General features: G+C 39.3%; 1 protein-coding gene across 5 annotated transcripts in view; it reads right to left on the reverse strand.

The window, feature by feature from the left end:
* Nucleotides 1–24,286, reverse strand: part of LOC145999543 (sodium/calcium exchanger Calx-like) — a 173,475-nt gene that overhangs the window by 127,186 nt on the left and 22,003 nt on the right. The gene's annotated exons all lie outside the window — the stretch shown is intronic.

Below are 24,286 nucleotides of genomic sequence, written 5' to 3' on the forward strand. Positions count from 1 at the left end.
AATTGATTGGAGGGAAATGACGTAATGGAAGCATGAAAAACATAAGACGTATTACGCCGTACTCGATTTCCATAAAACACTGAACAGAGAGTTGCAGTAACAAAAGACACAGTGCATCCACAGTGAAATATAGTAAGATGAGAAATTATTAACATCAAATAGGAAGACTTGATAATATTCTTTTACGGTTAGTGCTTGAAGGTTTAGAACTTCTGGAGCTAACTTACCAGTACTGAAAAACAGGAAAGTGCCATAAAACGAAACGCTATATGTAAACTTTTTGTTACAATAACTCATTTGCTCTTTCTGTATGTTGATTGAGTTGGTATTTTACGTCCACTTTATGCACAGTAAGGCTAATCGGGACTGGACCTACAGTTTAAAGTGGGATCCGAACCATTATGTGACTCCACCGGGTATCGAACCCGGGACCCCTTGATTACAAGGCTACGACGCTACCACTGCGCCATCGGGGGGCCCTTTTTTGTATATTGAGTATTTTCTGTTACATATTTTGTGTATTTTCTGTTACATATTTTGTGTATTTTCTGTTACATACATATGCATATGTGTGAGTGTGTGTGTTTACGTATATTCTTTACTTTTCTTACAGTGTATGTTATATTCTTCGCGTGTTTTTTTCTTTTGTTTTGTATTTTAATGTTTTTAGTTTAATATATTTCGCAAACAATTAGGTATTGTAATCAATTTGTAATATCTCAAGTAGAGATGGTTAAGTGGAAGAAAAGGCTTGTGCTTTAACTTCGCCATCCAAAACAATAAATAAATAAATAAATAAAATAAGAACAAAAATACAAATAAAAGTAGGTGATACATAATACTAAACTCACCCAGTAGACAGTGGCGGCGATTGGGTTCCAAAACCGGAAGGGGGGGGGGGCAAGATGTCAACACTGAAGGGGAGGCAAAGACAGTATATGTACCTTTTTAGATAATGTTTACCATAGTGAGGGGGGGGGCAAAAGTGGTGGGGTAACTGTCTCCCTCGCCCCCCTCCTCTAATCGCCGTCACTGTCAGTAGATATATATATATCAATGCAAAAAGTACGCCATTACAAGCTTTTCGTTAGGTTCTTTAAAAACACATACCTCCAGATGACGTCACTGTTCGTCAACCAATGGTCGTGAATGTACATGCCTCAAATAACTCCGAGCACTGTGTGTTAATTTTGTTCTCACTAGAGTTGGAGAATTGATTCGTCATGTTGTAAGTTCAAACTGCGGAATATGAAATCGTATTTTTTAAAAAATTACGAGAGTAGTCTGGTGAATACAATTGGTGGAAACTTTACACAGTTTTATCAATAAAACACAAATATTTCAAGAAAGTTATTGCTATGCTTTTATAGATACGCGTAACAGTATTAAAAGAACCTTGTACAGTGGGATCCATGAGTATTACCGTACAAATTGTCCAGGACTATTTTCATTAATTTTTCTCTTACATCCTGAGTGTTTTTAAGCGATGGATTTATTATGTATGCTGGTGTAGAAGTTGTCAACAGCTTGTTTTGAGCTTTATTTTAATTCTTGAAGCTCTTATTGGGTCAAATAAAGTGCACGAACATGGTGATGGACAATTTGCATGGTAATACTAATGGATCCCACTGTACGAGAATGAAGGATAACAATAAATCTACGTCAGAATTAGCAATTCGGTTCGAACTAAGTGCTTTCAACTTCGATACTACTTGGCTCGTCCCCAGCTGTGAAATCTGAACATATATAACTGTATTTGCCTTTACTAGTCACACAGTTTGAATGGTGACGAAGAGTAGCCTACCAGTAATATGGTTACTGTTGGGAAATTAAGTAATATATAACACGCTATTTTCACTTCTGAGTCAACCTTCTTCTGTTTGTTATTGGAAGCGTTTTCATGGGCTAAGAGCTTTTCCATGCTCTCCTGGTGTGCCATCGCAACGTTTATTTATAGTGTACCTGCGCTCCTTCTAGCGGATATTAAGGAAAGCTTCATCAATCGCTTTTACTGTCCCCTAAAAAGGGTTAACAACCAACTATCAAAGTTATACTCTCAAGTCACGAAAAGGGGGAAAATGCAAGTTTCACAAGCTGACACATGATAAAAAATATCGAGTAGCACCTCATGGAAATGAAGCGAATTTCAGCATTCGACTTGTTAGTCCCAAAGAAACAGGAATTCAACGCAAATTTGGTAGAAACTCACCATCAGACTAAAATCTAATAAATAGTGTTTCATAATTTTGGTCTGCCTACGGTACATACCATTACACGAGAGTTGAGCGTTTCTTATTTCCCATATCCAATGACCACCGTCCACTACCTCTGATTGAACAACCTGTATATATCCGCCTTGGCCTTTACGTTTCGTGCAGGAGCTCCCCGTTGGAACGCGAGCGGTGTAAATGTTGTCGACTTGTAGTCAAGGAGTTACGGGTTCGATTCCCGGTGGAGACGCATTGCACATTAGCTCAGATCTCACTTAAAGCTGTAGGTCCAGTCCCCTTAGCCTATCTGAGCATAATGTGACCATAAAACCAACTTTGACAAACTTCTGATAATCGTGTAAGAGATTCTGAAAGATCCTTTGAACGCCAATGTAAAATATTTTTGAAATGGAAAGTGGTGAACACAATTTCTATTTCCTACGTTTTCTCATTCCTCCATCATCTCGACACATTCGCGCGCGCACACACACACACAGTTAGTGCGAGATCATTTAGTTCAGAACTTACATTTGCCTGTATATGCCCCAGCTGACAATTTGAATACCGAAAGATTTGTTTTTCCTCTTCCCTTACATTGTTTAAATCGTGCAATAATGAAAGCAAAACCTAAGTTGTGACATGATAATCCACTTACAGCAAAGCAAACATTTGTCCAGGCGTTTATTGACCCATGTCAACGTCAGCACTGAATCGATGTTGAACTGGTCGTGGACTGAACGATGTACGAAAATAGATCAACATTATGCTACTCCACTCCGAATTTTAAAATTCAAAGAGCGTTCTCGAACCGACAGCTTCTACGTACGTTCCCTGCTATATTTCACGACAGAGTGGTAGTCGGTTTAAACGATTATGAATTCACGTCAATGCAATATGTCATCGCTTGATTAAACACGTCAAATGGTTTAGAACGTAAATCGCTTCGACCTCTATCGCACATGATGCACTCTCTGCATGGAAAGTGAATGTCTCGACTACCAGTGACGAATTACCAAAAGGGGTACTGCAGCCAATGTATATCAAAAAAATAAAATACAACAAAATAGGATAGCCTTGTCGATCCAAACAATATCATTACGCTTCGCCACTACAAGTTTCTAACTGACCCTCAAACACATTAAAATCAGGTAGACAAATGTGGTAAAATGGAAGAAAACCAAACTTTCTTATTTTGTTACCCTAAAAGATCAACAGATTTCACCAAAGCTGGCAACCCTGCTATTTCGATTAAACCCTTACTCAGGTTTCACGTTAAACCTAGACCTAATCAGATAAGGACTACATCCAGGATATTTACTGAGTATGACATTTATCAGCAGCTACGTGTTGAGACACAGTTGATACCGGAAGTGTTTCTGACGAACTAAAGTGTACTACAAGATTTAAATTCGATTGGTAACTGGTCTTCCTAAGATACGTACGTGTATGAAGAACATTCGCTGATAAAAACACACATGTAAAGCAGTAACTACAACGCCAGGTTAAGGCATAGGTACAGCTTCAAAAAGTAGTTCTTATACATATTTCCACTAAAATTATATTAAAACTATATTCACTCTTGCATCATACTTCCATTGATTCGCAACGTGCCTACCCATTGCTATGCGCAAGGAGATCCGTGGCCTTAACGACAGTATGAACACGTCTATTGCCGGTCTGGAACTATATGCCTGTGGTTTATTTCATCCATATTTTTTAATATCCATATTTATCGATGAACAGATTGAATGGAAAAATAGAACAAATGACTAACACTCTTTTCTTCAAACAACCTTCTAGTACCTTAGTGATTTTATATCGCAGTTAATATTTACGACGTCATCTGCAGCTTTAACTACGATTCGCACAGCACAACATTTGTATAATGGGAATGTTTCAAAAGTTCAACTCAGCTGTCACAGACCAGCAATTGTCTCTCTTTCAAATGACAGTTTCCGGTGCAATCTAAAATGGGAGTTTCGAAGTGTTCGAGACCGAGAGCACTCATGTGTCAAGTAGCGCTTTAGGTTTTCAACTCGTAGAACCGGTGAAAGCACAGGCAGTGTTCGGTACGATGAATAACGGTGCTCATTGCGAGCAAAAAAAGAAGCAACAGTTGGGCGAATTTTGTTCGGCTTACAGTGTAGCCAGACCACATGATTTGCTGCAGAAAATAGAGCACTTGTGATCTGATGGATTGCTTTACCGGGTTGCTCTATGTTTACCAAACTAAGCGAACTTAGTTATGTTAATTCAAAACCAGGAAAACCTACTCCTCCATATTTATACAACTTCATAATTTATAATAAAATAATAAACAGTTGAGTACTGGATGAGGTGATTAAAAGTTGAGCATAAGAAACTTCAATTGTGACACTGAATATAATAGTTCAAAATCTCCTTGGGTTAAGCGAATTTTTTGTGTTTGGGTGATTAAGAATTTTCCTTTTTCTTTAATGCTAGTTTTTGGAATATTTAGTAATGATATTTATAATTGAATACTTGTATCTATCATGGTACTATCGCAATGTTTGTTTTGTTTGTACAGCGGAATGCACAAGTATTGCTCGACAAATTCTCTTGCATCTAGCGTATTTTTAAGGAATGGATTTTTACGTATGCTAGAGCACAGGTTACCAGCAGCTTGTTTGGTGTTTCAAATCTTGGAACTCTCATATCGTAAAAGAAAAATAATTAAACGTGGATAAAGAGTTTCTCATTTTAGATCTCAATGTCGTGTGGTTTCAACATAAGAATGCATAACACCATTAAGCCTTGTTTCCATGATTATGAAAAACTAAATATGCTGACCAAGGCAGTAATTTATTTTATTAAAAACATAAACTAAACGTAACTTTCAACCTTCTAGCAATGTCTTCATCAGACTCTGTATCAAGTACAAAAGTTTGTACTTGATACAGAGTCAAATGAAGACCTTGCTTGAAGGTTGAAAGTTACGTTTAGTTTATGTTTTTAATAAAATAAATTACAGCCTTGGTCAGCATATTTAGTTTTTCATAAGAATGCAGTACATTGGAAAAGGTGAGAGTCTATATCTGTATTTTTGGTATGCATGCAACGTGTCTCATGGGTGATGATGAGACGAAAAGACAAATACAATGAAACAGCCATACCCTGGCCAGGAATAGAACCCAAACTCTTCTGTGTCGGGGTCCTAAGCGGCTTGACCACCAAGGCTGTAAGATACTAGTTTGTAAACAGTGACGTGGCGAAGATCGTATTGGTAAGGATATTCCCAGTTTTGCACCCCTACCGCGCCCGAAAAGTGATACTACTGCAATGTATAGAAAAATAAAACACTAACTGCTAAATTAAAAACCATGACAGAAATGTGTGAAAATCCTGCACACGACACTGTTGAATAAGGAACGTAATATTTATGCCGTAGCGCGTAGAACATAGCACCATCAGCTTCCTCTTATGATGACGTAACAGAGATCAATGTCACTTTGAAGAGCTTCTCAGGTCTTGAGACTTGTCCGCCATGTAGATTATCACACGTGACCGCACGTAAAGTGTGCCTTGCAATCAAACGTGTACATTAACACGTGACGAGACGTATATAAACGACAAAGGCACACATGCATTGTCTACAACACTATATGTATGCAAATTTTAATGTAAGCGCACAGTGCCATCTGTTATCTAAGGTTTAGTACGATTGTAATCGTTACAAACTGAAGTATACTGGTACTGAACAAAATATTCCTAATTTAAAACCATTTCCCTTTCAACGTCGACCTAGATTGTAGTTACTAATAATTTGCCCGAAACGACAATTCTGTTTGATTGATTTGCTATACTTTTCTTCGCTTTTCTGCCACGTTTGGCTAATCGTGAAGATGAGGATGAGCGATGATATGATGAAATTGATGAAGAGGCACTCGCAAAGAACACCCATGTCCAGGCTGGGATTCGAACCTGGGTTAATTCTGTTTGTATTTTAATTTACGACAATTTTTCTGTCACTTTCGGCGACGATGAGCATGGATGGCAACTGGATTAACTTTATGGACATTCTTATAACGACGCACGCTTTTAGAAGCGATATCGGGCGGGGCCATCAGAGGGTGTGCGTGGCGATCAGCCAATGGCAGGAGTGCAACGTTGTACAGTTAGGAGACTGCGGCGCGGAAGTTAAACGCCGTGTTCTGTATTTTTCTTGCGCGCAAGAAGTTTTCATAAAACTCGCCACTTTAAGGTTCATCATAAGATGGGGAAAGACATTTTGAACCTGACTGTCCAAGTCCCATGAATTTCCGTCGCCTACAGCCGGAGTTATCGTTCCTTGAAGAAACAAGGGAAACGTCACCTTTCATTTCCTTCTTCCTGTTTCTTTGGTTGCCACCGTGTTGACGCAGCAGAGTTGTTGTGTCTAGGGAAAACTGTGGGTATTAAATTCGCCTCGATATAAACAATAACCCTTCATTGTTCTGGGCGTTCTCGAACATTGAAAGTCTGGGTCAGTTTGAGTTCAGCGTTTTCGTAGCAAGGCCGGTGTAAAATTATTCGCTTATCGTTCACTCGTGCGCCACAAAGATCAGTTTGTGAAAAGATTAAATACAGCCCTTTCGTGCGATAGTGTGTGTTCCGTGTGTTATTTATATATGTATATTAAATAATGTCACTCTCGAAACCTAGCACCAGTAGTACAGGCACCATGGGTGCAAAATCTAATCATTAACCTCCAGGAGAGTGACTCGGAAATGAGTGAAATGAGTGACACGGAGACCGAGGAAGACGACCAGAGCGGTGATGAATAAATACATTCAAGCTTCTTTCAGATATGGGTTTCTCGTATATGCTACAGTGATTTATAATCCTGTGTAGAAATATTCACTATACTATTTCACTGTACTCATATGCATTATCAAAACAATGGACACATCGCGAATTTTCTGTCCTTCCCATGCGCTAGCAGTTAGTTTGGCTACAGCGCAGTAGCACTGGCTGGGTATTGCCCGAACTCATGTTCCTTCTAAAAGCGTGCGCCGTTTTTTTTATAGAGACCGTGACTCGAACCCTGAACCCTCAGTAGCGAGATGGTACGTCGACCACTAAAGGCACGCAGTAACTGCGACAATTTTGGTGTCTTCTCTTCACAAGTACAAGAGCTCGTAGAAGTCTGACTGGCATTGTGGTCTCTCCTTAAAAACGTTACTGCGATATTACAATGAACACAAATGCGGAAATAATACACGTTCAGACAGTTTCTACTCATTGAACAAGATGAAAAATTAGATTTCTTACATTTTGCCTTTTCGTTCTTATGTTCAAAGTGGGAAATATCGTGCAGTATGGAAAACGTTGTAACAAGTGAATGACAACCAGCAACAACGCTGTGCCACACGTACGTGCGCTTCCACTCTTCAGCGTGAAGAATGAGATTGTCAAGGAATATAGAGATTAGGTAAAGCCATCCGAAGATTGCCGATCTTGCACGAACGCGTGACGTCACCGGAGAAGCAGTGAGCTCGGCTGAAGCAGACGGCCCCTAGCATTTATATGGGAGATTCAGAGAGCGAAAGTATATTATTACTTTTAGGAGGGGGAAAATAATAATTGTCATCCTCCAAGATGGTATTGAGGCATCCTTTTAATGATTAGTAACATAATTGAAAACGCGCTACTTTTAAAAGGGGGCAAAGTACATGTGAAAAAATGTATTTTGAAAATCCATATTCCTGAAACTTTCTGACCGATGCGCTACAAAGAAAGTTGCGTGTTCTCCTTTAGAATTTCGTCATTTTACAAATCGTAATATAATTTTAACAAAAACGTGGCATGCTAAAGAAGAATTAAAGAATTTAAAAAATAATTGATTAATAGACTTAGTTTATTTTACTTCGCTATCTGTCACATATGGCTAATCGCAAAGATGAGGATGCGTGATGATATGATGAAATTGAAGAAAGGAAAGTAGACCCATGCCCGGGCGGGGATTCGAACCTGGGGGCCCTTGGCATCGTAAAGCGTTGTGCTAACCACTTCGCCACGGAGGTCAGCATTACAAGGAAATAAACAGAAATTGGCATCTATTTTTAATATGCGAGAAACATTTGCGAGGAGGTTATTGAAGTAACAAATAATTATTATAAGACGTTGTGATGAAAATTATTAATATATCTGAAATATCGAGAGTTGACCTTGCAGTCTCTAAATGTACTTTTAGGGTTACGCAAAACCTTTACTCAAAATTGATAGTGTAAATTTATAAGCTATTAAAATTTAAAACTTATTCCTGTTCGAAAAGAGAAACTGCCAAGTCAAATTAATATTTCGTAGAAATACATATATTTGTCTTTCATGAGGCCAAGAGAGTATTTGGAGGGGACGCTGGCTTGGGAAGGCTATAGCCCCGGATCTCGATCTGCAAAGGGGCTTCCAGTGGGAAAACATTCCTATGAAATAGTCCAGAAGAGGGGGCGAAATGATTTTTTTAAAATGGCTCAAGAATACAAAGATATAAGTGGATATTTGACAAGATTAGTCTAAAACTTACAGCTGAAGTCGTACGTGTGTGTGTGTGGGGGGGGGGGGGTGGCTACGTAAGTTAACACAGTGGAATATGATTCACAATACTAAAATTAAAATAAATATGTGGGAACAATAGAAATCAAAATATGTTGTAGCTAGTGACGGCGCAATAGTAAAGATGGAGGGGTAAATCATATTTTCCCGGGGCAATCATTTTTATTATTCCGTTACATACGACACAAAAATGCACAATTTGGCTAAAAGAGCATTCATTCATTTATTTATTTTTGTCGTTTTACTGGGGGCAGATAAGAGAGAGAGAGCAATTGTCGAACGAGAATTGGGGAGGGCGTTCCTGCCCCCCCCCCCCCCCCCCCGTAGTGTGGTCACTGCCTATGGCTATGCTAGAGAAGAATGCACCAATTAATACGCTATTAAATAAAACAGATACTTTTAAAACTTTTAATCAAATTATTTGTGAACTATGATTTAAATTTAGAGAGAGCACATACCTGTTTAATTTAATTTGGATTAGTTAACTTCTGAAGCCTGCCATTTCCGAGCCTTCTTCCGGTGTAGCTACACTGCCCTTTGAGCCGTAGCTGCTGCGTTCAGGTGGCGGAACGAGCAGAATACTAATTAAAACAAATATGTGACAAATATATATATATATAAACAACGTGTTGAAGCTATTGACGGCGCCAAAGAAAAGACAGAAGAGAAACGTGGAGAGTGCAGTGATATTTTACGGGAAGCAGCAGGCACGTATCCAGGAATTCCTTTGGGGGGGGAGGGGGCTGAACACCATTTTTTAAAGGGGTATCACAATTGTATGTTTAAGGCCAGTGGTGGCAATATTGGGTTCCAAAATGTGGGGGGGGGGGGGGTGGACAAGGAGACAAGCATTAAGAGACCATAGTGTGATAGTGTGGAGGCAAAAGAATGGGGAGCAACAATCTCCTAATTCGTCGCCACTGTTTAAGGATGTCATTTTAATCAGAACGTGAAATCGGGACATTTTCTACCACTCAACTCCTCTGTTTCCATGCATTAACATTGTGTGCCGGAACGATCTCAGTATGTGTGTTTGTCCATTTCTTCTCATCAGGCGCCTCCTCGATGGCGCATTGGTAGCGTCGTCGCCTTGTAATCAAGGGATCCCGGGTTCGATACCCGGTGGAGGCACATGGCACAGTGGTTCGGATCCCACTTTAAACTGTAGGTCCAGTCCCGATTAGCCTTTCTGTGCATAAAGTGGACTTAAAACAACAATTCAATCAATCAATCAATTCTCATCAGGCATAAAAACATCTATGTACCAGAAGTATTTTTACGAAGGTGTTACACATGCACGGAATGCACAATCCACCCGACAACGCAAGATTCAAACTGTGTGCTGGGAACTGGACGCAGACAGTTCACGAATATTTCTCTCTCATTCGAGCCTGAACACCACTAATGTGTCTTGTCCTCCCATGTTTGCAGCTCTTATAAAAACCGAAACCCACCAAATTGTTCATATTCATGCCTAAGCACTCGCAAGTGTCCAAAATTGTCTGTTGAGTGTGAGTCGAACCCAGTAGCCTTAAACAAAAGTATTTTTTTATGCCATGAAATTCTCGGACTGCATACACAAAATTTGGTCCTGGCACAACCAAATCATAATTCAAAACTTTGATTTTCAGTTGATCCGTGCAGCTTATTTCTTTTTTAATAAATCGCTAAAATGCCCAGCCCGATACTGCCGAAATATTCACTTTAGAGAGAGAGACCTTCGATCTCTTCGTCTTTCCACCCGAACTCCTCGTAGCACTACTCGAAGTTCCGCTGTCCTTTTTATGTTTTTAGCTTTGGGACCGAACTGGAACTAGTGGTAGACTTCGTTACTTTACGGTATTTAGTCCATTTCATTTTCGAATCACTAGATCTTATAGAGCAACCAATGGACACTGACTGATCACTAATCGACTGTATGAATTGTCACACTTACCTCTGAAGTCTCCACCTATTCTGTTGTACAGATCAACCGGGAAATTGAAGCCGCGTATTAATATCCTCATTATATTCTAGAACGTTTCGCAGATATCACGATTCGTAAATATTGCCAGTAGTTCGACTCCTTCTCTTTTTCAAGAACGTTCCCTCTCGCGCTTTCCAGAGATTAAAAAATTACAATGAATCCGAATCGCCCTACCTGCGGCGCTACCTTTGTTGTGCAGCTTCCGAATGCTGACAAGTCTCTTCTACATAGTGTTCAAGTTCGCTACGACATCACCGAAAGCGTAAGAAAAGTTTACATGCAATATTATCAACAACAGGGTTATAGAACATTCTCCGTCTTGCCTTGATAAGTATTTCTCTCCTAAAATTATCGTCACATTATTCAAGAAGACAAAAACCTAATTTTATCTAGTGTAAAATGAAAACTTTCCTGGTGGGGGGAGTACACGAGTTACGATCCCCACCTTGGATACGCGCTATAAACAATAACAGGGTTATAGAACATTCTCCGTCTTGCCTCGATAATTATTTATCTCCTTAAATTATCGTCACATTATTGAAGAAGACAAGAACTTAATTTTATCTCGTGTAAACTGAAAAATTTCCTGGGGGAGGGGGCTCGAGACACCTGATGCCCACCTTGGATACGCACTATTAACAATAACAGGGTTATAGAACATTCTCCGTCTTGCCTAGATAATTATCTCTCTCAAATTATCACCATATTATTCAAGAAGCCAAAAACCTAATTTTATCTAGCGTAAACTGAAAATTTTCTGAAGGGGAGCTTGAGCCCCCTGATTCCCACCTTGGATACGAGCTGTTACCAATAACAGGGTTATAGAATATTCTCCGTCTTGCCTCGATAATTATTTCTCTCCTTAAATTAACGTCACATTATTTTATTTGACACCACAAGAAACAAAAAATCTCATTTTATCTAGTGTAAACCGAAAACTTTCGGGGGGGGCTTGAGCCCGCTAAGCCCCCCCCCCCTTGGATACGTGCCTGGGAAGCAGTCACGTTTATTACACCCTTACATTTACATACAATATTATAAAGTTCTGCTTTTAGGTCTCGCACAATGCCTTTTTCACAAAAATGGGCAATCTCGCATTTTTTTATATCAATCAAGCTGTGATATTTTAGTTTTCTTCCGTTAGTTTTCTGATAATAGTTTTCACAGCTTTCCATAGCATTTAGGCATGATTTTAGTTGACAAGAACAAAATAATCTCATTTCAAAACATAGAGCAAAAAGAAATCCAACGCGCTTAAGTTAAAATTCCCTTAAGCCTGGAGAGAACAAAACAGGGGTTCCTTCGTAACACGATTTCTTGAAAACCATTTTACACATTTGAATCAACTTTGTGATAAATTGATTAGAAAGGATGAATCTTAACAGTAAAAGTTGTAACTTTTCCCTTGCTACTATATTTTAGAAGTTATTCGTTGTCCAATTTCTCAATATTTGCATAAGGAACCAGCCTTTTCCGTGCCGAGTGTTTCGATGGTGACGTCATGCATCCACGGACAACTGCGCATACGATCTGCGCCGCCGAACGAGCACCCCCTGTGAGATTGTAACGCACGGAGTTGTAATGTTTAAGATGATGCAACGACAAACGGGCGTGTAGAATGTGACAATGTGTTACTCTTATAGGCAAGTTGTTACCTATTTTTTGTACGACGCGACTGCAGGATGCCACATGACACATTTGGCTTCAGTGTTGTCTCGTTGGAGTTATACATCCATTACTTATCTCCGGCATGGATTCTTGACAACAATTGAGTTCTCAAAATGGCATTGTTTCGGTTCAAGTATCAGACTGCTTGATTGAGTTTGAAGTCCACTTTATGCGCAGTAAGGTTAATCGGGACTGGGCCTACAGTTTAAAGTGAGATCCGAACCACTATGTGACTCCATCGGTTATCGAACTCGGGACCCATTGATTACTAGGCGACTGCTTCAAAATTTAAGTCGAGCATATTTCTTGCATGTAGCGTTAGTGAAAAACCCAGAATTGTAGAAGAAAACTTGAATAACAGTATGCTTTGCAACTCAACTTGATATTAAATTTACCAGTGGTGAAAAAAATGAAGTTCTAATGGTCTGAACGAGTTTCATGCACATATAGAGCGACCACAAGGATAAAAAAAACCTTCGACGAAAAGTCTCCGCGCACCTTTCCCTTCCTCCGTTCAGCTCGGGTCATAAGAAAGCATGCTCCACTCTGCCCCTCCCCTCCTCGTGGGAGTACGGTGCACAGGTGTCGCGGGTCTGCGCAGGTTTTTTTGCTTGTGGTACATCTTATGTGATTTTTACGGAATGGGTTGTACTGACGCTAGTGTAAAGACTGTTAACTACTACTTCCTTCGCATCTGCTTCAATACTTGAACATCGTATTGCGTAAACATAGTAAATGACCTTGGTAATGAACAAACTATTTCAAATATCCAGGTTCGAGTCCCGGCCTGGGCATCAATGTTCATTGTGAATGTCCCTTCATCAATTTCATCATATCACTCATCCTCATCTTCGCGATTAGACAAAACGACAGAAAAGCGAACAGTGGTGGCTGATGAAGGGGGCTGCAGGAAGTATAAATATTTAATTTTTCCACTAATGGCAACAAAATATAATTTACTTGGGGGGGGGGCTGCAGTCCTGAAGCCTCCCTTCATCAGCCGCCACTTAAAATAAACCAATTCAATTAATAAATCAACATCTCAAATATATATTTCTAAAAAACTGTGGAGGTTTTCACAGCAATTTTTTTCCCAGTGGAGGCCTGGGGCTACAGCCCTCCAAGGCCACAAATCCATGCCTGTTTCTCAGTACTTCCATTTCGTTTAAATCTATTCACCAGCGATTTTCGGAAGTAAATTTTTAAAATATACTTCAATTGCTTCTAATAATGGATATAATTTGAATAATCAGTGTTCAGCTATAAGCATTTGCTGTATGAAGGTGTAAATAATTGTACCAGTTCATCGAAAACATGCAATTAACATGTAAACTAAAATAAAAACGAGGATTGCAAATTGCTTATTCGCCATACAGACAGAGAGAGTGTAACCTGTTAACATAATTCCACAGGGAACCACGCTGGGTAATCGGACGGTAGTGTGACGGAACAAAGAGATCATTTCCCTTCTGGAGGGAATGAAACCCATCCAGTAAAAGTTCTATCTCGTTGGCGGTGGAAGCAGTTCGCGCAGCGTGCATTGCATTTTTTATGAGAAAACAATAAAAAATGCGCATTAAAAAGGCCTCGCACACCGGAGTTATCAGACCATCTTTTTTGAGTGATTGTAGGAATTGGAACTCGCTGCGTGGAACCTACAAATATGAACTGAATCTAGATTAGTTTCTTTTTTTCGCAAAAGGGCATTCGCCTGTACGATATAGGTTTGCGTTGGCTTAAGAGGGTGCGTATTTTTGCCTATACTCTTTATTATTCCCTTGTAGTGAAACACAGGCTTTGATGTTATAAATTCGTTTCGTGTTACTGAAGCGTGATGGCGAGTAGTGGTTGACCGACTTACCGGATGTTGTTGTTTAATATTCATAATTTATTTGCATGTATTTAGAATAAATTTGCATATCATTAAAACTAATTACCTTCTATTTACATGTCTTTTTATAAAATAGATAATTAAAAATTCATAAAAGTTATAAATATGCAGATACATAAATGTAAATTAATTTTAATGATATGTAAATTTATTATAAATACATGCAAATAAATTGTAAATACATGCAAAAACTATTATGCATATTAAACAACAACATACGGTAAGTCTGTCAACCACTACTATGGCCTACTTTTTTTATGGCTTTTTTTTGTTACGTTAGCCCCATCCACACTAGACTGTAGGGCCTATTTTGATCTGTAGAAAGGTCACGTTGCAAATACAATGTTAATATTACGGTGAACCTGATAGAAAGTGGTAAAGGTCCCGGGTTCGAATCCTCGCCTGGGCCAAGATGTTTGTGAATGTCTATTCATCAATTTCGTCATATCACTCATCCCCATCTTCGCAAATTAGACAAAAGTGGCGCAAGAAGCGAAGTAAAATAAAACCAATCAAGATATCAAGAAACTGGTAAAGATGGTTAAAAATGGCTTGGTCGGCTTCCGTGGCCTTCGCGTAAGAAATGGATGTGTAAAAACTGATATATACGAGAAACAGACAGAGAATTACGGGGATAACTACCGCTTATGGGTTATCCCTTTCTCAAAAATATATAAAAAATAAAAAAGGGGGTTAGTACACCGCGCTACGATACCAGGGGTCTCGGATTCGAATTCCGGAATGGCATCATATCATTTCATCATATCACTCATTCCCTTCGCGATTTGTCAAAAGTGGCAGAAAAGCGAAGTAAAATAAACCAAATCAACCAATCAATCAAAAATGGCTTGATAGAGACACACGGAAAACAATGGTGTGGAAATGAACCTCCGGGATTATCAATGTCAGAGACAATAGAGTTGGTCTCGTCTCAATTATCCACAAGTTAATCATGTTCAAGCTGTATTAAATGTAACTGCATAACTAAAGCCAAAACGTTTCTAAACTGACAGGAGTTTAGACCCGTTAAACTCTCACCCCCTCCTCCTCATACATGGCCATGTGGATGCTACAGAAACAAACCTACACAGGAATGTATTCACGATGACAGCTGTTGCCGACTCTCGTGTTCTTTAATGTGAGTCTCTAGGTCACTCGCAGACACTGAACAGGATATGTGCAAGGGGTGGGCTTTGAAGTAGATAGATACGTTTCTAACTGTGTTTGAAAGTAACTGTTAGATAACCCTCTTGGTTAATTTTAGCCAAGGCTGGTTTTCACGCAACATCGCCTTTAATGTGTACACTAGAAAGAGAGGCTAGAATTTGTTCAGTTTCCGCTAGTCTATCCTGAAAAGAAAATGCGAGAGGCGTGGCAATAAATTCCATTAAAGTTTTTTTTTTTTTAACTCGAGCTAGCTTACGTTGAAAAGAGCGTCTAGTAACATTCAAAGATGCACTGGAGAATATTATCGTTGTATCTGGCAACTTTGTAAGATCTCTCAAATTAGTTTCCAAGACGGAACATAAAGGTGCGGCCGTTATGGGTAGTGAACCGTCATTAGTTTATGAGAAATGACGTCACGTGGGTTATGAGAAAATTGACTAGAAGCAGAACCATGTTTTCGATTTTTATGAAATTCTATGCAGAGAGCCTTAGTAGCAATGAAATGCACTGCGATGTGAAATCATTGATATACATCAAGGTAAAGTACGAGATCTCGATATTCTACGATAAACTACATCTGCGGAACACCGCGACGCTCCATGCCAAGTGGCTTATCATTGGGTAAAATGTGGTCAGCGCATCGAGTCCCATGGCAGAGGAGACGGCCTCGTAAAAATCAAGGCGAGAAAGAGGACAGGAACTTGGAGAGTTGTCGAGAGCATGCCGAGACTTAGAGTTGTACACTTCCGAACGACACTGAAAAATTGACATAAATCGAATTTATTTTGCGACTTCTTCATGCTTACGATGCGGATATTTTGTTTATATTATTTGCAAAGTGTATCCAATAGTGGCAATTGTGGACCTCCGTGGCGGAGTGGTTATCAAAGCACGCTACGACTCCAGGGGTCCTCAGTTCGAATCCCTGCCTGGGCATGGGTGTTCTTTGTGAGTGTCCGTTCATGAATTGCATCACATCACTCATTCTCACCTTCGCGATTAGCCAAAAGTGGCAGAAAAGATATGTAAAATAAACCAAATCAATCAATTACTGGCAACTGTGAGCCTGTGTAGAGCGGTTGCATAAATACTCAGGATAAAAATCCCATTTTTTTTCAAGGTCTCATACTGTCGAAGCGAGGTATGAAACCAGAAAAAAACCATAGTGCAGTGATATGCTGTATGTTGGTGTCAGTGGCGTGCCGGAGGGGGGAGGGGGGCTTCATAACTCTCCCCTTTGGCTCAGTATTCCTTAAAAAGATCATCAAAAGCAGGAAAAGATGGCAAAATGAGGACTTACTACTAAAATAAGCTCCTTTCCAAAATCCTGGGCACGCCACTGGTTGATAAGATTCCAAGGAGGCATTTACAACGTCTCGCCTCTATTTTTAAAAAGCCATTTAAGTCTTCATTGCCTACTGCACATTTTTCCGGGGAAAGTCCCCTTATCTAAAAAATATTTAAAGAGGTTCACGGAAGTGAGAAGATTTCATTAAATGCAATACTCCAGCATTCTCCTCGAAGATCTAAGGAAAAAGAACGGAAAAAACTGAGTCAGGAGGCAGATAAACATGCGAAAATGAGTGGCCACGCATAAAAGCATTCCTAAAACCAGCAACAACAACAAAAAAAGATGACAAGGGGGGTTCTACTACAGCGATCTCTGTTATGAGTAGCTGTTGAACTTTCCGCTGCTTCCGGCCAATTTGCTCTCCTGTTCTGTTTAAAAAGAGGCTTTCCGAAAGAGAACTGAGCAATCTGCACGGCTGGTAGACAGCCTATTATTTTCAGCACACTTACGTTGCCATGACTACCGAACAAATTACTCGGCATTGTTCTTTACGTTGTTGTTTACGACCTGATACTCCCCCTACATCAATCCATCCCGCCGACTAACCACGCACGCCTTTCCGATGAAGAAATTGCTACGCCTAACATAATAACCATCTCTTTATTGTGATTTTTCCACACGTTTCTACAATCCTCCTTGGTAACCTTGTAATCTAGAGTTCGATCATAGGTATATGGACAAGCATTGAGTACTTAGGGTCTCATCTAAAATTAGATCTGTTCAGCCCCTTTCTTCTCGAACATGTCCTGCAATTTTAGTCTTAAGTGTCCGGGAGGAATTTGAAAAATGTAGAAGTCCTCCATTTTGAGTCAAATTGATTTCTTTTTTCATTTTTTACATAGAATTTTCTATATAACGTTAGAAGTTAATGCAGAAATGGCATTGCAAATAGTTAGTTCAGCTTCCATATTCTATTTGAGTTGAATTCATGTTTTAAGTCCACTATTATGCACAGTAATGCTAATCAGGGCTGGGCCTACAGTTTAAAGTGGGATCGGAACCACTTTGTTTCTCCACCGGGTATCGAACCAGGGACCCCTTGATTACAAGGCTACGACGCTACCACCGCGCCATCGGGCAGGCTCCATATTCTATTATCCCAACAAAACTCATGTCCTGTGGTTCTTCACTTTAAAAAAATGTATTTTCATTTTTAATTTTAGAGTTGAAGAGGGTTTCATAAATATGTTCCTTAGAAAGGTTTTGGAAGTGCTTTGTCTCTACCATTTTTGGTTTTTGATTTATAGTGGTTTGAAAATTACATTATTTTCCTTGCGTATTTTTTTCCCCAAATAGAGCTTTTTGTGAGCTTGTAATACTGTAACAAATCAGCAGAAAAGGAAAATATTTTATTTTTGGACATGTGTCATGTGGTCCTTTAACATATATTCTTTTCAGAAAAATCCGTAATGGTAAGTGGACAGCACCTGTATGATCTGAGAAAAATCACCCAATTGAAGAATATACGACCATCCATTCATTGTTGATTTGATTATGTAGAAAAAACATTACATATGCTGATCAAGACAGTCTGTATTTCAGTAAAAAAAAAAAAAAAAGAACACTTGACAACGTGACGTTTCAACCCTCTATCAGGGCCTTCCTCAGACTTCGAACCAAACTAAAAAAATATGTAATGTATTGTCTAATTAATGCAAAAAGTTTACTAAACCGATGAGAGGGATTTGGACCCACCAAATCCCCCTTGTATACGGCCATGGTTAGATTGGCGCTTCGGCTAAATAAACTCCACTTTTGATGCATCACTAACCAGCACTCAATGTGTGGACAGATTTTTAAGCTCTCTCAGGATTGAACAACTTGGGCGTGGATGAAACAAAAGCTTTCATTCGCAGCCAGGCCTCTCTGAAAGCTACTTTCACCGGCTTATCGCATGGGAAGCAGTGTGGAAGATAATGCGGATCAATTTCGCTTGTTACGAGCAGTCTTTTTTTGCGAAAACGAAGAGAGAGTTGTCTAGATGGGTTGAACAATATGACAATGAAATATGGCTTGCATTTTTCGCTAACAGTCTTGTATGCAATTTCAAGAGAAAAAAATCGTAAAGCATTCGCGCTAGGGAGTTGTCACACGAGAAATGTCGTGAAGCTATTCATAAAGCCATTTTGTACAATGGGATCCATGAGTATTACAGTGCAAATTGTCCATCACCGTGTTCGTGCACTTTATTTGACCTAATAAGAGCTTCAAGAGTTAAAAGAAAACTCAAAACAAGCTGTTACAACTTCTGCAGCAGCATACATAAAAAACCCATCGCTTAAAAACACATAGGATGTAACAGGAAAGTTAATGAACATAGTCATGGACAATTTGCAAGGTAATATTCATGGATCCCACTGTAGTACAGCAATAAACACACGAATTAATTGTAAGGGGTACAACTGATCGCACAAGACTCGAACAACTCTTTGGTGAAGCCCGTCCTTCAACTTCTGACGTAAGTGTGGAATGCCTTCGTTGATAGGTTAGGCTTTTTAAGTTTAGTTTTCTTTGCATAAATACACTGGTATAAATTTATGCTATCTTGTTTTGCAGTGTAGCCAAGTCATGTACCTAACATGTGTAAGATAACATTGGTTCTAACTTTTAATTCGCAGTCATCAGGATTAAGTGTCATATTTAGCGACTAAATTTTCATAGCGAACTACAAATATTTTCTAGAAAATGAAGCGTGCCAAAGTAGCGAATCCCTGCACTTAATTATTATACAAGGGGAAACAGAGAATCAAATCAGTGTGATAATCGTATGCGTTCTCTTAATAGCCTACATGTAAATAAACATATCCTAAAATTTTAATTTCGACTGCAAATTCAGGTGTGCTAGTAAGAAGCACTAAAATATGTATCACGCGCTACTATTCTGTAATGGAGTGTGTGGGCAAACCAGGGTATCCAGGTACAACTAAGTATTGACCATACAACCGCTTGAAACATTATAAATCATAATATTGTGTTCAAATGGCATTTCTGCAAAGATTCTTAGTTGTACCTGGCTACCCTGGTTTGACCACACACTATATTACTAAGAATCTTTGCAGAAATGCCATTTGGACGCAATATTATGATTTATAATGTTTCAAGCGGTTGTATGGTCAATACATGACGGCTATATAAAAATCTGGACTGTTGGTGTTACTAACAAAGATGAAGATATGCCACTTTTAAATTCGCGCATAAAATCGGTAGCAAAAAACAGATTATAAAGGCACCAGTCACAAGACTTTCTGGTCCCGAGATAATGTCTTATCCATTTACTCCCACGAAATTGGATTCCTTGGGGGAGGGGACTCAGAGCTGGAGTAAGGTAAAGTTCTCCGTGCATATAGCACTGTGCCATGAAGCCACATTTAGGGGATGCGGGGGGTAGGGCTCCACACATTCTCGATCTCGGCCATTTTGTAAGTGATATAATTAGCACCTTTACTCCGCAGGTACCCATTGATTTGAGGCTGGGTGAGCCCCGGAGCCGCTTTATGCGGGGAAAAGGCCGGGGGAAAAATTCCGACCTCGGGAATCGAAGCCGGGTCTTCCGCGTGGCAGTCAGACGCAACTAGAACACCGCGTAATAAATTTATTGTACGGAATAGACAGTATTCAAAAATATCCTAATGGACGAGATATCGTAACGCACAAGATCTAGAGTGAATACCTCTCAGTTTGCATGTTATAAGCGGGTTGCGCGAGTTTTGAAACGCCCTGTAGTGCTCGGCGTATTCTGCAAATCGTCATTCACTTTCTTTTGTGCCAAGGTGAAATACTTTCGCAAGCGGACCCATGTTCGAAAATTTTTGTGTGACGTCATTGGAGATACACATTTGCCTCTTTTTCAATATTTTTCAAAGGATAACTCGACGCTCACTGTGCACATCTTACACGTACAGTGCCTCACGGAAAGAATTCAATTTTCAAAACCCTGAGCCACTTTCCTCTAGCAGCTATCAATAGATGGGCTATCAGGCCGAGGAAAGCATAAATCAGGGCTGACAATAGCTCTTTGTCCAGATGGCATTGGTGCGCTCGGTTGCCCGCAGTAATTTGAGAACATCGTCCAATCCACGCTCTCATAAAATGGAGGTAAACAATAACATGTTCAATAACGTTGCTGAACGCGATCGAAATACGACTTTTTCAAAGGGGCTGTCATAAAATTCAGACGTAATGACAAGGAAGAAATGTTACAGAGTGGCCTTTGGTATTACTTACGATATTGATTTTCTTTTAAAAACAATACTGTCACGAAATTCGCGACAGAAAATATATATCTCCAATGCTTGTGTGTGTGAGTGTAGCAACAAATACAATTACCTTGGTCTGTGTAACGCTCACTGTTGTCTCTTAAGTTCTGAAATAACCTTAAGATACATAGTTGCGAAAGTGTGCAATGTGAGCACAACCAAAACACATTACTAGAGTTTATTGATGTCTTTTCAGCACACTGGATCATTTTTCTCTTCTTTGTAACATTTAAGTAGGGTTGTTTTCAAGGTCCAGGAACGCATAAATTCTAAAGGGTTTTATTGGGCCCCGTAAGAGGATCGGAACCCTTTTCTCGCACGATTTCAATTCGGTCCAGGTTGCGAATTGTTTCATTTCAATATGGAACTTGAACCCTATTTAAACTGATCCCGAAAAAAGGTTCCTGTACCGAATTGAAATACTTTACAGATAAAAAGGTTCTTTACGGTCCAGAACCCATTTACGCCTGCTGATTTTCTCTCCTGGACAGGAATTGAATGTATTTCAACCTTGCATTTAAGTGTCTTCGTAAGCTTGCATGCATCTTTTCTGTAGTTTATTTACATTAAGATTAGGGCTGAGCCGCAATACAGACCGATACTCTCTCCGCATTTCGACCTTTCACGGGGTCCACAAAAATGCCTCGGGACACTTTGGAATGAAAAAAAAAAATGATACCATAACACGTAATTTAATATTCTGGTACATTTTTTTTTAATTTTTAGAGCAAAGTCTGTAATGGTCGGATTGACCATTACTGGTTTTGGTAATATGTTAATTAATTGCTGGCCAGCTACAAGGTGTATGGTAATTAATATGTTTACATGAGTGTACTTTTATGTTATGATTGCATGTAAATGTTATGATTTGCTGAATTAACTCCAAGAATTACAGTACTGTCCATTTTAAACCAAATATTTATTCACTTTCTGTACATGTGTAACGAACCAGGGACTAAAAATATAAATTGTTATGTGAAACCCCCCTTTTGTAATTCCGGCGTTAATATAAATCTGCTCGCTTGGCACCCAGGGTGAGGTGGAAGGAGAGATTTGAAAGGATAATACAAGGGAAGTAATCCAGAGGGCCGGAACTAAACCAGGGAGTGGGGGGGCCGCGCTTTCACAAGTCTTGGTAAATTGATTCATATACTTCGACTGGAATACTTACACACAAAAATGTAAATTAATATTTTGAACAAATTTTTAATTATTACAATTTTCAAGTATTGGTATCGGTGGGAATCTGTGAGAGTATCGGTTCGAAGTGGTATCGGCTCAGCCTTGATTAAGATGGTGCTCAGTGGGGGCAATTAGGGGGTAGTTTTCCCCACCTATTGCTACTCTTGCCCCCGCACCATGCTAAACCTTATATACCAAGGGAAAGAAAACTGTCCCCTTCTCAGTCTTGGAATCCAATCGCCGCCAAAGTTACACAGCTCTTTCCCGTTTTAGTTACGCCAGAGCAACTCTCCCTGTTACAGCAAAGCGTCCCATCCAGCTTAGCTTCTTACGGCCAATCCACAGCGTCCGGTACAGTAGGGAAATAATTGCTGAGAGTTCAAGGTCTCCAAATTATATCTCGGTCATGAGGTCACAGTGAAAGTAATCTTCACAAGGCTATGTCGCCTGGGTGAGTCAGGCGTAGCTGTATAAGACATTGCCGCACCTTTCATGTCGTTACGAACAATACCATACATGATCCATGCGGGGTATTAAAAATACATCGCATGGAGACAGATTACTTTCTTAGCAATTATGGTACCAGTTTTGTGCCTGGAAGGGCTGGACCTTCTAACGTATCATGTATGTGATGTCATTTTAAGCGTTCGGCATATTCTTGAATGTGCCGATTCTGCTTTGCTCAGGCACACTTAACTATCTTCATCTTCCCAACTGCTTGTCATTAGTGTTGGTAGATGGCGCCAGTGTTTTAACAAATGTCATTGCGAAGAGCTGGTATCTTCCACCGTCTGTGAGGAAGTTAGTTTATTCTAGTTAATGTGTTGTGTTTGCCTTATGCAGATCCTTTTACAACATGGGCGTCGCCAGAAATGCTTGTAGGGGGGGGGGGTCGGGCAAATGTTTAAAATTTGAATAGTAGAAAAATAATAAGTATTATTACCACGGTTAAGAATGTTATTATACAATAATAAAAATTATAAAACAAAAATACATTTTATTGAAATTATTATTATTATATAAATGGGGAGACTCGATCCACCAATCGAGTCAATACCAGCACAACTATTTTCCATTATTTCTTTTGTATTTTATGCAGTTAGTATCTGAAATGCATTTTGATATTAACCTTTGCACGTCTCGTTCAAGAAATGGGTTTAAATATTAGGGGGAATATTTATTTTATAAAGTTTGTTGTGTGACCTCTCACCTACAACTGTAATTATTGGAATTGTGAAAACTGTGGAACCATTTGTTCTTTGGATGAAATTGTAGAATATCACCTTGTTCCTGTATTTTTCACTCAATGTTTTCGATCCAATGTATTTTTACTTTGATTATTCTGTTCGAATGCTGACTAAATGAACTTTATTTCTGTTCTTAACAATAAGAGTAACAAACTTTCGGCTTTCTTGTATCTTTAAATGAACAATTTCCAGGGGGGGTCCGACCCCCCCCCCTCCTTACAACCTCGCACTTTTAGCTTTTCCCAAGCTGCTCCTCATCTTCATTGTTTTAAAACTTTCAAGCCAAAATTTTAGATAAGGGGATATTTCCTCATATACATTAAGGTACAAAATGGCCACATGTGCCGATACATCCACCAATTTTGAATCAATCAATTTCCCATGCATGCTTTAATTTACATCCTCAAAACCTTAGCTTAAAGATTCACACTCACCACAGATAAAAGCATATGGCTTGATTCGATGTGGAGATCCTTTCATCGCTGGTTAAAACTATAGTGGTAAATTGGTTGATTCTGATATTGTAGGCACAATAGCGCGTCATAAAATACGGGGATAAGGTATTTAACTAAAACAAAATTGCGGACAGCTTCTAACAAAGAAATACAGTAAAACCTCGTTTATCCGAAACCCGATAAGCCGGATTTCGCTTAATCTGGACAGGCAACAACAAAAAAAGCAAGTTTTTAAATGTGGCTAGAAGTCAACAAGAGAACTTCCCAAAGAAAAGGCAGTCAACCACTGAAGAAATTCTGTTTCCCACAGACTTTGTACTGTACTGTATAGTGTATTTAAG

The sequence above is a fragment of the Lepisma saccharinum genome, chromosome 15 (genome assembly GCF_977018435.1).
Source record: "Lepisma saccharinum chromosome 15, izLepSacc3.1, whole genome shotgun sequence".
In the NCBI taxonomy this organism is placed as follows: Eukaryota; Metazoa; Arthropoda; class Insecta; order Zygentoma; family Lepismatidae; genus Lepisma; species Lepisma saccharinum.